Here is a 16,565-nt window from a genome sequence, read left to right on the forward strand (position 1 = left end):
TTTTTTTTTTAATTACACTTAGGTAGTTAATTAAGGAAAACTTTAAATAATCAACAAGATGTTTGACCGAGAACATCTATTCGTTACGCCTAAAAAACCTATACCTCCTAACTTTGGCTATTATAAATTGATCCTTGATGTTTTTATTTAGCTCACTACATAACATGGTTTTCTTGAAGGTAAATTTGTGGCATTTGATTCAACTGCATATAGGAAAAGTGTAAATTTGACAACTTATTTTATTTTTATTTGGTTAATTTTAATATTTAATTTTGATTCAGTTAGCTATACGCCTGTCCATAACAGTTGTAGAGCTTTAAATCGCAAAGATCTGCGAGGCACTGCCATTGTGCCCGTCACCCTGAGACATAAGTTGACAAGTCCCTTGTGCCTGTAATTTCACCAGCACCCTTACACTTCAAAACCGGAACACAGTAATACTGACATTACTGCTTGGCCGTAGAAACAGGTAAGTACTTCCATGGAGGAACTCTTTCACAAGAAGTTCCAAAGCTGTTAAAATATGTGGCATGGTGTGAATGGGGACCTTTGCTTTGTGTAAGTTATTGTACATAAAAATTCCAACTCCATGACCAAATTGTGGACGTCCTAAAGACCAGGTCAAGAGTATCCCTTACCCAGCAAGCATGTATGAAAACACTGATGCGCGTAGATGAGGCAATAGACTTGTGTCAGAATCATAGCAAATGGAAAGCTATTAACTCTACTTACCCCGATGAGAAAAGGGTGTGAATTATTATGTATGTCTGTATACTGCTTCTGCATACGTGGATGAATAAAATTCATGGCTTCTATGATATTTGAAATAAGTATTGTAAATTATAAATATCTAGTAGCAGTAGAGCTTTTTGTGAATGAGTTTGTCCAGGGATGTACTGCCACCTTACCTACTTCTGCCGCTAAGCAGTAATGTCAGCATTACTGCGTTCCGGTTTAGAAAGGTAAACAGTGCTAGTGAAATTACAGGCACATGGGACTTATCAACTTATATCTCAGGGTAACAACTCAGATCTTCGACAATCAAGAGTGGGGAACCAGGACACCTAAGACACAGGGTATCCTAGTTTAAGCTCCTATGCGTCACAAATTGAATATTGACACACAATTTTTAAATTTTTATCGAATTGATATTCAATTGTTTTTTATTTGAAATTATTCCATTGGTTTGTTACAATGCCTGTAATATCCTCTAATACTACCCGTATTAGAGAGCAAATTACAGACACATGGGACTTGTCAACTTATGTCTCAGGGCGCAGTGGCAGTGTCTCTAAGATCTTTGCGATTGAACGCTGTGAGTGGCATTGCAACTGTTATGGACAGGCGTGTCGCTCACCATCAGGCGCACGACTTCTTCATCCCGTCACTTAGTATTATAAAAGAAAATGTTTAGTTTAAAAAGAGCAAGCTCCAGGTTTCTTTCCAAACGTATTGTTACCAACCATTTACAAATGTGCCTAACTTACAAATTAATGTACCCCAACATTTTCTGAATATTATTAGTATAAACTCAAACTGAAATCGTCTTTATTTCATACGTAAGCAAATCGTCATACTTTTTTTTTTATTGTGACTCGGCAAAATGACAGCATCGCGCCCGATGGAAATTGCGAATACAGTCCAGAGATGAGAGTCACGGATGGAAAACACAAATATCTTCACTCCGTCACTATCATTTTGCCGGTCTGGCCAAATGCTTCTTCACACTACGTTTGAAGGACCCGATGTTATAGAGGGGAGGGAATACATGCGCCGGGAGTTGGTTCCACAATTTGATATAGCAGGCAAAATTTTAACACTTTTAAACGTCATTTTTTAAGCTACTGCTCGTTCACTACGGTGACCTTTCTGAGGAAGAACGAGCAAGAAACTCTAGGGATTGCTCTTTTGAAATAAACGTAAATGCCTTGGAATACAATTTGAATCATAATTGTGTGGAATGTAGACTCTTGTTGTCTTTCCATACTTCTTTATCTGACACATCGCACTGCTATTACAATAGTGTTGTAATTCAAAATATGTGAAATTCAAGATTATAACTATCGCTGAACGCAAAATTTGATTATCTGCACGTCAATAAAATCGTTGTTAAAATATTGAAAGAAACAATTAAAATAAATCTACTTAACACATGGGACAAACTTTTTGTGGACAAAACAGTCCTTACTAAAAAATATGTATAATATAATTTTCCTTTTATTTGGCAAGCAGGAAATTGTTTACATGTCTATAATAAATTAACTTTAAACTGTATACGTTTCTCATCGACTCTGAAAAAATATATTTTTTGAGTTAATATACTATTGCATTAATAGTGCGACATACTCTTCAATTTTGTAATAATGACTTTTTAATTAAAATACCTTACTTAATTCCTAAAGAAATGATAATCTTAATATATTCTCTGGAATCTCATTGTAAAAACGTATACAGTTCCCCATAAAAGAGTCGTTTGCCTTGGTTAAACGAAATCGTGGTACCATGAGTTTGGACTTAGTGGTAAGGTTAATATTATGGATATCTTCTATTTATATAATTTACAATATTTATTTCAAACATCATAATAGATCAAGACTGTACGAAAAAGCTAAACGGGTTACTACCATGAATTTTTGTCATCCAAGAACGCAGAGGCTGTGTAATAAAGTTTCAGTACAAAATTCATGTTTCACTACAGTGTTAAACCTCGTGAATAGCATTTTTTTACGTAAACAAGCGTTTTCCCAATTAAATAATGATTGCCTTTAGATAGATTTGTTTGCCATAAATTCGTGACGATTAAGTATTAGAAACAAAACTAAAATAAATTCTCCGACAAATTGTAAACCAATCGACTGTGGCTTCAGAATACAACAAAGAAGCAATAATCGAGAAAAACAAAACTTTAATTAACTTACTGTCATCGTTTAGTAATGACGCTTTTCCGTCCAGAAATTACATACGCCTTTACATAAGGATGAGACTTACATAAGCTGTATGAACGCGTATGTATGTGTGCACGAAACTGGACAGCCTGCGCGGGAGTTGAAACATGGTTCCACTTAGCCGCATTTGAGTTGAGAACGGCGTCGTGCGCGGTCGTCTCGCGCTCGTGGAAAAAAAGATCATTGAATTTTATGAAAAAGGAAAACTTTCAAATAGTGTTCTATTCTGTGTTGCCAGTGATAGACTGTGAAAGACTAGTGCTTCGGAATTGAATATTATTTTTAATAAAAAGAATTTATTACGTGAACGTTTCGAGGTATTTTCCGGTTCGGGTATGTTTTCTTTTTGCTTATTTCAAATTTTTACTGGTTATGAAACCAAGATTTCAAGTTTTTCAGCCCCTCCAAACAACACGTTGTTACGTACTATCGCAACTTTTAAAACCTTTTTCTTTTACCTTCCTATATAGACCGTCCGAAAAATACGTACAAAGATGTTTATAATTCCAAACTAAGATCACCTGTACTTATGGGTAGCTAGGTTTTAATTACGTCCATTTATTGTGTTGCCTTCAAAGAACAATATCTAAGTCTATTTAGAAATAAATTTATGATTTCGGTACATTAATAAATTAGTTACGTAATATAATTAGTCTTGCAGTAGTTTGTTTTGTTGTTAGAAAAATTCCACTTAGAATTACTTAATATTTGAAACCTCAGATGCTATGTTTAAACTAGAGGATTCAATTATAGAATGATGTAAGAAAACTTGTAAGGTGAATTAATTTTAATAAATAAAACTTACACGATTTGTTAAATTTGATATTTTCGATTACTTTATAACTACAACTTAATATTAAATGTAATGTATATACTTTGACTAGATGAAGAGTTGACAGTGTACGGTACAACCAAAATTGGTTTTTGTGACTCTGTACAATTATATTTTTTTTATAAAGCGCAAGTGCACATTTGACCATCTCACCTGATGGAAAGTGACGATGAGTAATGCCTAATCACTATCGCAAATGCCCAAGTTCAGGGAAGAAGTCTGTAGGCAGGGAATTCGCCATATAAATGTGGAAGTGTGTGCGAATCTTTGGAATAACGAAGGCGGAATTAAATCGTGTAATTCCATCGCTCATTCTCCGTGATATTATATTATAATAAATTCTGTTATGTTTAAAAATATATATTATTATCTATAAAACTAATTTATTTACCTAGAATTACAGCGTTTGCTTACTATGTCCGACTCGTGTCAGGACGTCTACCACGAAGTCCGTAACACGTCACATCCATAGAACTTAGTGCACAAGCGAGATTCTAGATTTGTACAGTCTTGGATTCTTAATAGAATTTCTTTTATAATATCAAGCGACGGCTTGAAAGAATTGTGTGCCTGACGGTAAGATACACGCCTATCCATAACAGTTGCAGTGTCCGTCAGAGCTTTAAACCGCAAAGATCTGACGGGCACTGCCACTGCGCTCGTCACCCTGAGACATAGTCAAAGTCAAAGATTATTTATTCCATAGGTAAAATAAATTTACACTTGAATACGTCACATTTAAGCTACTGCTCGTTCACTACGCTGACCTCCCTGAAAAGAACGAGCAAGAAACTCTAGGGATTGATCTTTTCAAATAAACTTAAATGCTACGGAATACACTTTGAATCAAATTTGTGTGGATTCTGGAGCCGTGTCGTCTTACCAAACATCTTTATCTAACACGTAGTCTTCAAATTTGTAATATGATTTTTCGATCAAAATATTTTTAATGTAGTTTTTAAACTTAATATAAGTTGACAAGTCCCATGTGCCTGCAATTTCACCAGCACCCTTCAATACCGGAACACAGTAATGCTGACATTACTGCTTGGCGGCAGAAATAGGTAAGGTGGCAGTACTTCCCTGGACAAGCACAATGAGCTCTATTGCTATTAATTTATTACATTTACTAGTTAAAATTAACTTTAACTAAAGATAACTAACTGGTGTAGATATTTATACATGTTTGGTTAGAAGTAAAATAAACAACAGTTAACTTTCGACATTAACAATAAAGTAATTTTCATTGTTTTAGCCGACGGGCTGTGACTTCAGTATTTTTCCCTAATAAAATATGATTCCCACGATGCTGTCACGTTGTGGCTATCACAAATTAACTTATCTTTCGTAAATAAAAGTCCACTTCTTACAGTAGACATAATACGTCTAATCAACCATCGTTACCATGACAATAAGAAAACTTATAAAAATATATAATGTACAAAGGCGTCCGTAACATATTTAATAAGGGAAAAATACTGAAGTCACAGCCCGTCGGCTAAAAAAATGAAAATCTTACGTAAACAACGGCAATGGTTTCGCAAAACAGTGACTGGACGTTTGTTACTTATTTCAGATTGTAATGTACATATTTTTTGGGTTCTTTTGGATTGTAATATCTTCTTTTAGATATTATTATATATAGACACTAGTTCCAGCTTGAAATGTAGATCAATAAACAGTACAGAGTACTAAAAAAACCAACGTCAAAAGTCATTCACCCCCTAGTTTGTCACCCTTAGAGGTGGGTTATTCAAATATAAATGGAACCACATCTGAGGTACCCTCTTTCCAACAAAAAATATCGGTTCACAAATTATCGGAGTTATCGCGTAACACACATACAAAAAAAAAAAACACATAGAGTAGAATTAAGAACCTTAAAAATTAGAATTTTTTTACATATATTTAAAGTTACCCACTCAAAATTCTCCGGCAAATCTGCTTTACGAACGAGTCATCATCAACCCATGGATACATTTCACTGCTGTCTTCGCTAAGGCGACCATGGGCCATAGGCCACCCTGGCCCAATGTGGGTTGAGAACGTCACACGTCTTTCTAGGGTTGTGAACCTTCTTCAGAGAGAGAGAGAAAGGTCGTGGTAAATTTCGAATTCCGAAAACTCAGAGGTATAAGCCCAGAACCCACGTCCTGGGTACGCAGGTCAAAACAGGTACAACGGCTTTAGTTTGATGGTTGCTGGTGGTTGGTGTGATCTTTTAAAACACCGATTCTTCTGAAATTGTCTGCAACAGAACAGCAATACCGTTCCAACTTAGCGATTTATAAGTTTAATTTTGCCTACAGGATGTTAAAGCTGATTAAATATGACCACCAATACAAAAAAATCTTATTGGTCATATCAGTATGACGTGGTACCATGACCACCAAAAAACGGCCGTTTTTTGACACATTATTGTTACTATTTTGAGTTGTTTTTCCATACAGGTGAATTTTTTACGGGAGACACGGTGCTCTCCTGCAAAAATTACCCTTAATGGTTACAAAGTAGCCAACCAATCTACATGTCAAAATGGTAGGATTATTCCAGTAAGATAAAACATCCTAAAGAACGTCACTGTCTTCTTCTTCTGTGCCTATCCAACTATTGAAGGTTGGCCACCAATTCTGCATACTGACTTCGTTCTTGTGTGTAATAATTTGCCTGAGCCAGCATTTTCTTTTTTAATTTATTATCTAAAACCAGCTTCAGTGGTCGAGTGCCTTGCACACCGGTTTTCATGGTGTCGCCGTCTCTGAGTTCTCGACTGACGGATCTAACCCGGATCCCCGGCCGATCTCACCTCTAAGCGTCTTCCTAATAGTCTAGGCTTCACAACTGTATTTTTTTTATGACACCAAGTAACGGGACGAACAAGTCGTGCGCGTGCTGGTAAGCGACATGCCTGTCCATAACAGTTACAGTGCCACTCGGCCAGCACAGGACCGTGAGGCAAAAACTTCGGGAGGCCTGTACCCCGTAGTGGGTGAAATCAGTCCGTTTATGATGTTGATAGTTATCTCAAAATATAAACCGTTAGTTAAAATGTAAATCTCCGGTGCTGAGGCACTGAGTGCAGCTGCGGTTTTAAGCGGGTTCCTGTGCGACGCCGGCGCATCCGAACGTCCGTTTGATAGCTTACTTGTTTACCTAAAAACACCCAATTGCCATTTAAAAGCACTAAAAAGCTCTATTCACATCACAGAGATTAGCACTGTGGGCACTAGGTAAGGAGGTCGCAATTTCAATTCCCGGTAAGACCAATTTGAGAAATTAACTTTTGGAATTGGTTTTTTTTGGATATTGCCCCGATATTAATTTCGTACCTCTGGTACTCACAGACAGCGCGATTTTTTTATTTATTTTGAAAACAGGTAATAGATGTGGTTGTCTATCATATTATTGTTGCTTCGATCCCTTTTTTTCACGGCTTAACCACACAATAAAGACGGATTGATTTCTTGTACGTGCTAAAGATACCCTTAAAATTAATTTTCTGATACATTGTAGAGAGCGATTATTATACAGTCAACAACGCGTTTGTTCAAACAGTGCAACGGTACAAGATCCGTCAATGTGTAGTTTGATGTACCACTGCCACACACGTGTTTAATAGACAGTGCGGTTTGTGGATTTACCGCATCTTAACTTTTATTATTAAGACTCCATGTACATATGTTGTGCGCGCTTGACCTCCATCGCACTTGATGGAAATGACGATCAGGTCGACGATGAAGCATAAATAATGCCTATTCACTCTCGCCTTGAAAAGGTTAGTTATATTGTTCAGGTAACTAGTCTGCAGTCAAGGAATTCCACTCCACAGCCGTTCGTCATAATACATGTGGAAGTGAAACGCTTTGTGAGAATCATTGGAATATCCACAACTTCTAAACTATTAACATTTGTGAATGATTAAAAGCTATGCTCTTGCTGTTGAGGAAAGTTCGTAACCGTTAGAAAACGTGTAAATATTGTAGCAATTGAGCTCTTTATGAAAGAATTCGTCCAGTGAAGCCTGTTTCTTCCGTCAAGCAGTAATGTGGCCACTGCGTTCCGGTGTTGAGGGTAAGGGTGCTGGTGAAATTACAGGCACATGGGACTTATCAACTTATGTCTCAGGGTGACAGACGCAGTGGCAGTGCTCCTCAAATCTTTGCGACTTAAAGCTCTGAGTGGCCCAGCAACTGTTATGGCTAGGCGTATAGATAGGTAGGTAGAATCTCTATTCACCACCATGACAAATACTATACACAGACACATGATACAGACATTCACTTAGACATAACACAGTTATATATTCTACTAATATATCTCTTGGAAGCCATGGTAATCAAAACGCGCAGACTCAGCGTAAATGACGCGGCTGTTCGCGACGCTGATGTTCTGCCAGGACCCTATATGACAGAGACGCCGCTCGTAAAACCCAAAACAAAACCAATTCAATTAAATTCAAATTCATTTTAATTCAATTCAAATCCAATTTAATTTCATCCAATATTTATATATTTTTATTATTATTTTTTTCTTTTTCAAACACCCTAGCCACTGATATTCCGAATTTCTGCATATTTAAAAGATACTCCTGCAGCTTCTGCTTGAAAGTTCTTTTTGTGAAGCTGTTACGGATAGGAGGAGAAATATTGTTCCAACAACTATAGCTTACCATCTTTACAAAAAAAATCACCAATCCCATTGACTTACAAATAAATGGACAACGGGTCTAATACAAAAACCACGAAAAAAATGATGTCCCAAGTCAACCTATTTAAACGTAGTGACATGTAAAGGAATATGAAAAAGCTAAAACGTTGAATTTAAATTGTAATGCCATCGCAGTACTGTCTAATTTTGCTTGCTTCGCTGTCAGTCGAACAAACGAAGACTAAAGCGTGAATGACGCTCTGTATACGATTTTAACGCCCTATAAGTTCGGACACTTTTTAGCGCGGATCCGACGTCCATATAATTGTAAGTCAATGACCAATCCCCATTATGTTAGAGCGGACTATAGCTTAATCCCTCTCTTTAGATATTTTTTTCAGGGCATATATGGCTATTGTCAGAAAATCTATTCTGGACACCATTTTTATGATTATCTCGTAACGGCACGAACAAGTCGTGCGCCTGATGGTAAGCGGCACGTCTACCCACAACAACCGCACACAGAGCTTTCAATCGCAAAGACCTGATGGACACTGCCACTGCGCCTGTCACCATGAGACATTTTGACAAATCCCTTGTGCCTGTACTTTTTAACACCATCCTTTAAAATCGGAATGTCGTTAAAGGTACTGAAAGGTTGGGTAGCATCTTTCTCCGTCTCACAGTCTATTTGTGAATTGCCAGCACACGTATTCCCTTTTTCAATTTGAGGTTCTTCAAACTAGTCGGAATGAGGCGTCTTGTAGTCAGAAGATCGATTGATGGATTGAATCAAAACTGATTAGGTTCCTTCGCGCTTGAATCCTACTTTTCAGCTAACATCAGGTGGAAAATCTGCACTCCATTTGCTAGTCCCGTTTAAAAAAACTAACCCCTGCCCATCTTTAAAGTCCCAAAAGCTCACACACTTGTAACACTTACATAATCAAGTGAAAACTTTTTTATTATACAATGTTTCTATTCTATTCAAGTGTGGGAAGCAAGATGGAGGTCTAGGTTCCTATTGTTGGACTAATAAATTCCCATGGCTTTACCGACGTTTGCGTCTTGTTTGACCATTGCTGTTTTTACAAAGTTTTCTTTACAGATGAAATAACTTTAAGATTTTAAACTGGGCACCAATAGTTAAAGATTACCGACTTAAGTTGCCCACAACTAAGGGGTCCCGGTAGGACCAATTCGGTCTAGACCAATATGGTGCCCCGGCCAGTTTCAGACATTTTTTTAATGAAAAAAACAGGGCGCATTCAATTTCCATCTCACCCAATGGAAAGTGGCGATGAGGTCGAAGGTGTAGCATGCACACCAAAATAATGCCTATTCACTCTCTACTTGAAAAGGGTCAAGTTATGGCGTTCGGGGAATAAGTCAGCAGGCAGGGAATTCCACTCTCTAGCCGCTCGCCAAATGTCCACGACATAGGGGTAGAACCCCACCCTGCGATGGTCCCTGATGATAGAAAGGGGAAAGCGGAACTAACTCAAGAAATTCCATCGCACACTCTCTGTGATATATCCTATACTTCTGGGTCTTAAATGATCTCGTGCGTCACGATTCGTCTCGAGCGGTAGAGTTCCTTATGAAAGGAACAGGGAAGTACTTATATCTCCGTATCTTCCCTATTTCTGCCGCCAAGCGGTAATGTCAGCATTACTTCGTTCCGGTTTTGAAGGGTAAGGGTGCTGGAGAAATTACAGGCACATGGGACTTGTCAACGTATGTCTCAGAGTGACGGGAGCAGTGACAGTGCCCTTCATATCTTTGCGATTTGAAGCTCTGAGTGGCCACTTCAGTTGCAATGGCGTGTCGCTTACTATCAGGCGTACGACTTGTTTGTCCCGTCACTTCGCGACATAAAAGTTTTTTTATTACTACACTTTTCCACGAATTTCTCTACTCGGTTGTTACAGATATTTGAATTGCGTTTAAAAGGCTGTTTTAATAATAATTAATAGAGTTTAAATTTCTTAATCAACGGCAGTTATAAGTTGGCAGCAAGTTTATGTACATCTGTTATGTATACATATAGTATTATTTTGAAGGTTTATTATTTATTGTTACGTGCGTTTTGGGGATTTTGTCGTTTGACAATGGTTTTTATTATTAATATCAATTATAAAAATTTAAACAATCACGCAAAGTAAAAATCCACGGAGTTACTTTTAGAAGGAAATAACACTTTAATTGGTTATTAGTTAATTGAACAAAAAAGAATAATTAATTGTAAAATATATAAATAGAAAAACAAGATAGACGATGACGATTTGTAGTGTACCTATTACGTTCTTAGAAAACCTTCGTGTTTAGCAGTGCAACATAAATAAATATTTAATAATAGTTAAAGCTCTGCCCTCATCTTTTGAGAGGAGACCTGTGCACAGCTGTGGAATGCAAAATGAATTAATGATGATATTATGACAATCATTAAAATGCATGTAACAGCCTTCGATTCCCGGGCCGGGAGAATATGGCCTACATTTATTTCTATCGTAAGTTTGGGTGTAATTTGTGGTTATCTATTTTTATTGATATTATTATGATAATATATTAATATTATATGTATAATAACTGTAAACACTCCTGAGTGTCCATAGCCACTCAGAGCTGTGCACGTCGACCTGAGACATAAGTTGGGAAGTTTCTATGTTCCTGAAATTTCACCAGCACCCTTATCCTTCAAAATCGAAAGGTAGTAATGCTCACATCACTATTTGGCGGTGGAAATAGGTAAAGAGGCAGTACTTCCTGGATATACTCTTCACAAGGAGCGCTACGATTACTATAGCTTCTACTTTCCAGAAACAATTCCCACGTTATGTTTAAAACGATATTAAGTCTTAACTACAGTATCAATAAACAAAAATAATTTATTCACAAATTTACTGCATTCATAACACATTTTTATCATCAACGGTGACAGCACCTCTCGCGTTTTTTGTGCTCGGGGAAAAAAAACGCGACAAAAAGGCACAATGGCGCTTGGTAGCACTTTCTAAAACGTCCGAGCGACCGGCGCGCGCGCAACACAGACGGGATAGGGATTTGGCACGTGCACTTGTTAGATCTTGGATGAAAGTGTTTTCTTCGAAACCCTTTTTGTACTTTAACCTATTACGAAGGGTATAACAAAATGCGTACCGTTTAAATATCATATAGTTATATATCGTTACATAATACACTCCTCATTGTCATAATTAATGCAGTTTGCAAACGGTTACCATTCTGGTCTGCCACTCAGAGGGTCTAGGTTCGATTCCCGGGATGGAAGAAGTATGGCCTACATTTAACGCACACACTCAACATATATATAGTATACACACATAGACAACCACAAATTATACCCAAACTCACGAGAGGCCATACAAATGTTTCTCTCGGCCCGGGAATCGAATCTGGGACCTCTGCGTGGCAGTCCGGCATGGTAACCGTTCGGCCACGGACGTAGTTCATTTATTATTTCTCTTCTTAGTTTGGGTGTAATTTGTGGACTGTGGTTATCTATGTGTGTGCCCATGGCACCCGCGATACAGAGTTTCCCTAATACGGGGCTATACACGCATTTGTGCACCGCATCCGATTCGTATATGTTTTGAATCTTTTAGAATTCTATAGATACCGTAATGCGTATTGAAATTGTATAACATTTAACAAACTATTTTTCCGGATTTAAATCGCGTATATTGGTTTTTTCAAACAAACTAACGTTCGTGCCCTCTAAAGGTCCTGTCACTGAGGTGGTATAGTCGTCGACCAGTTATGTCTAATATTAATGCAAACCACGTTGCCAACTAATCAAAAATTTGTTTACTTTTAATTAATTTTCTGTAAATTGCACAAATGTAAGTTTACACACTGTTTCACCAGAGGTGCGATATAGAAAAGTTTTTTATTCTACATTGACCTGGCCGGGGATTGAACCCGGGAACTCAGAGATGGCGACACCATGAAAACCGGTGCGCAGGCCACTTGACCATGTAGTTAGTCTAAAAGTAAACAAATAAATTGATATACAATAAGCAACAAACCCGAAAGAGTATAGTTAGACCCGTTCCTTATTATTTTGACCCGTTCCTTTTGTTTGTAATAAAAATATGATTGACAAGAAAACCGCTGTTGTCTGCACGCAAAAATAACTCTTATAGCATTATACTAAAACACTCGATTCTGTAACATTCGTCATAGCGATCATTGACAACATACAGCCGCTTATCGTCACACAAACAGATCACACTCCTGTGCTGTTACGACGAGCTTATTCCGCGTTGTGAGGGCACGGAGCACTGCCATCACTTCGTACTAGGGTTGTTGCTGATGCAGTTTTTTACATATCAGCGGATGTTGATGTTGGTGCTGATTTTTCGACCTTTGTGTATTTAAAAAAAACTTGAAAACGTCACTTTTCAGCTGCTGTTCGTGCACTACGCTGAATTCCCTGAGAAGAACGAGCAAGAAACTCTAGGGATTGCTCTTTTCAAATAAACTCAAATGTTATGGAATACACTTTGAATGAAATTTGTGTGGGATCTGGAGCTATGTCGTCTTTCCATACATCTTTATCTAACACGTAGTCTTCAATTTTGTAATATGACTTTTCAATCAAAATATTTTTAATGTAGTTTTGAAACTTAGGAAATGATAAACTTAATATATGCTCCGGAATCTTATTGTAAAAACGTATATATATCATATATGTATATAAAATTTTATAACTCTTATTTCCACATGAAAAGCTCTCTAGTATTTCGTTCGTAGTCTTTAAACTCTCTCCCTTATGGTACGAATTAGGGTTGTTGCGAGTATCAGCATCTGCATCCGCATCCGCGGATATTCGACATAAATTAAAATATCTGCATTCATCGATGCTGATGTTCATTGCGGATGTTCGAGTCGTTTATCATTTCCTAAGTTTAAAAACTACATTAAAAATATTTTGGTTGAAACAGCCTATTGCACAATTGAAGACTACGAGTTAGATATGGAAAGACGACATGGCTCTACATTCGCCACAAATTTGATTCCATGTTAGTGTATTCCATAGCATTTAACTTTATTTGAAAAGAGCAATTCCTAGAGTTTCTTGCTCGTTCTTCACAGGGAAGTCAGCGTAGTGAAGGAGCTGTAGCTAAAATGTGACATTTTCATTTGTACATTTATTTTATCTATGGAATAAATGATTGTTTGACTTTGACACAATTTGTTTCATACAGTTGGTATTATTTTTATAATTTTCATGCGATAAATGCCCTTTTATGGGTTGATTAAATGTGGTCTTATTAAGGGACCGGACTCTAAGGACGTTTGGTACAAATAATGAAACAAGTACTTTTCTCTTCAAACTTAAGAACCAATAATAAATGGATACAAGGTTTGAGCTTTACCATAGCCTCAGACATCATTGGTCTTGACTATGGAAAGACTGTCATTAGAGTTAAAATGGTGCTGTCATAACATTGCGCTCGCGCAAAAAACAGTGTACTTTCGAAAGCTGGCTGCGTTGAATCACCTCTCGGGTATCTTACCGCGGTTTTGCTAACCGTTTTTGCGTGACGTCATGTTAATTGATTGATAATAGTACCTTAACCTTCTAACTTTATTCCCAGGTTGGATTCCCGGGCCGGGAGAAATGTTTGTATGACCTACATTTATTTCTCCCGCAACACAGGGTTTCCCTAGTGCAGGGCGGGCTATTTTGAGTGTGTGTTATTATTATTATTACTTTTAGACGCAGAATTTTAAGTCATATTTGGAATTTAAAAAAAGAACAAATAAAAAAATAAAAAACAAGCCTTTATTTGACATATGCAAGCAAAACAGAAACAATTATAAAATATTGAATAATTCCTTAACTAATATAAATACAAAATAAAAACAAAACAATAATATAGAAAACAAAGAGGAAAAAAATATAAAAAAAAGACAGTTAAAACGAATAAGCAAAGAAAGCATCTGAGGACTATGCTAATTACGAAGCCCTCGCTGATATTTTGACGTGGTCTGTCAATAAATACCACAATTTAAAAAAATAATAATTAAAATCCATACTAATTTGTACAGATTATACAATACACTATACACATTATATTAAATTTGATACATAAAACGATAAGACATAAAAAACAATCAAATTGAGCAATAATAACAATATTGCTAAATTTAAATTGCACAATTCCAAATGCACACAAATATGAAAAACAGATGTACAAAAACAAGCTACTTCGCAAAGCCTGCCTGTCTATTGCTTTTCAAACAGCCACAGACAATTTTTTGGCGTACTAGTACCCTAGTACAGAAATTTATGGGAATTATCTGTGTATCTCCTTCGTATTGTTCCTGTTTGTGAATTTTCCACTCATTTTTATCGGAAGGAATTTGCCTTACGAATGAGTAACATTGTTTAATCAATTTATCGATTTGAAGACCAATTTGCTTAATCTAAAAAATTAAGATACTTTGGATTCAAAGAATGCATTTGACTTACCATTTCTCTGTCAAATTCAGAATGATTTTCAAGTTATAACGGTTCAGTCCCACGTATGAATATTTAAACTCTACTCGAACATCAAAAACATTACTGACCACCGGCGTTTGTCTTATGCATGGCTGCCTGGCAGTGGACGCAGTCATTGAGCGAAACCGTCCTGTTCCTTGCTCCACTGATGCATGGACCACGTGGCCGCACTGGAGTATACCAGCCTGAAGTCATTCGAGAGAATCAAAACACTATATGACGACTGCTATGGAAGAGAACATCCGGAGGAAACTTCCAGGCGAAAGAAGCTCGTTAAATTCTTCCAAGGTGTGAAGCTCTGACCCACGCTTAAGTATACCTAAGCTTGAACCACTTATTGCAGATTTAGTGCCCAGGTGTAGTGAACGCCGTTAGGATGCTTATTTCGTGCAATCTGTCCCAGCATTTCATACCTGTTGCAATGTGGTGCCTCGGTTCAAAAGAATATGGACTGAGATGGCGAAGAGTAGGGAAGAATAGTGACCAAGTCATTGTAAATATGGAACCACGACGACTTGCTGGTAATCGTCGATGACAAGTGATGTATAAGCGTTTCCTTGTGTATTAGAAACCAGCACAACTATGTGACAAATATGGTCATAATGTTATGTAGAGGAATTGTACGGACTTTGAAAAACTGGGATCGCAGTATAACTTATTCTGTTAAAAATGTAGTGAATTAATATATTAAAATCCTTGCATTGTTTTTTTATGCAAAAAAAAAGATTTCTGGTCTAAAGATTTCAAAGTGAAACTATTGCACACGGCGCGTGGGCACCTGCCGACCGGCGCGGTGCGCGGGCGCAGCCATCGAGCGAAACAGTCCTGCTCCTTGCTCCACTGGGCCATGGACCACGTGAAGTCACTCAAGTATACCAGCTTGAGGCACTCATTGGAGTGATCAAGTGAGGTCATTGTTTGTATACGTATATTTAATACCTCTTGCAATGCATTGTTTTTTTCTGACTCCATTTGGTAGTTAAATGGTATATAAACGGCACAGTGATGTCGGTAGACCACAAACAATTTTAAACATACCTAATAGAATTTCATAAATGCTTTTTAAAAGTCTATGGTTTTACGATTCTTCTTCTTTGGATAAGGCATCGGTGATTGCTCGTGTCAATTTTCATCATGTCGATGGATTTTTGGAGATTTGCTAGTCATCAGGTACTCGCCAATTGTTGCTCAGGATGGTCAGATGGATTGTTCAGACGTACAGGCAAGGGATGGTGCGTCGTGAGGGGAGACTCCTTTCGTGCACCCCGAGTTAATTAATTTGGTTTAATGTCAAATACAGAGTTGTCGCCGATGTCGTAGTTAGTAGTTTCATCTTTATTCACGTATTCAATTTCATCAAGCGAGAGTGTGAAATGTGGGTTTACGAAAACAAGTAAACCTACATTTTAGAAAACTGGCCCATCCGTTAAATGTTCGACCAAAATGGATACGTCACAAATGTGGTTTCACGCAATAACCGGCATACTCGTTGACGCTTCTAGCTGCACTCGAGTGCATCAGATGACGTAGACGTCGTTTGTTTCGCGCTGTGACTACCTTTTGGTTTATATTCAATGAATTCGAGGTCTTATAGGTTACTATTTTAAGTGTA

At 37.3% G+C, this 16,565-nt stretch overlaps 1 long non-coding RNA gene across 1 annotated transcript in view; it reads left to right on the forward strand.

Moving 5' to 3' along the window:
• The first annotated feature begins 3,090 nt into the window (after positions 1-3,090).
• Positions 3,091-16,565, forward strand: part of LOC113228983 — a 74,814-nt gene continuing 61,339 nt past the window's right edge. The window contains exon 1 of the long non-coding RNA XR_003310368.1: positions 3,091-3,278. This is a non-coding gene — a long non-coding RNA (uncharacterized LOC113228983). The remainder of the gene's footprint in view (positions 3,279-16,565) is intronic.

The sequence above is a fragment of the Hyposmocoma kahamanoa genome, unplaced genomic scaffold (genome assembly GCF_003589595.1).
Source record: "Hyposmocoma kahamanoa isolate Upper Pololo Valley unplaced genomic scaffold, ASM358959v1 263, whole genome shotgun sequence".
Classification (NCBI taxonomy): Eukaryota; Metazoa; Arthropoda; class Insecta; order Lepidoptera; family Cosmopterigidae; genus Hyposmocoma; species Hyposmocoma kahamanoa.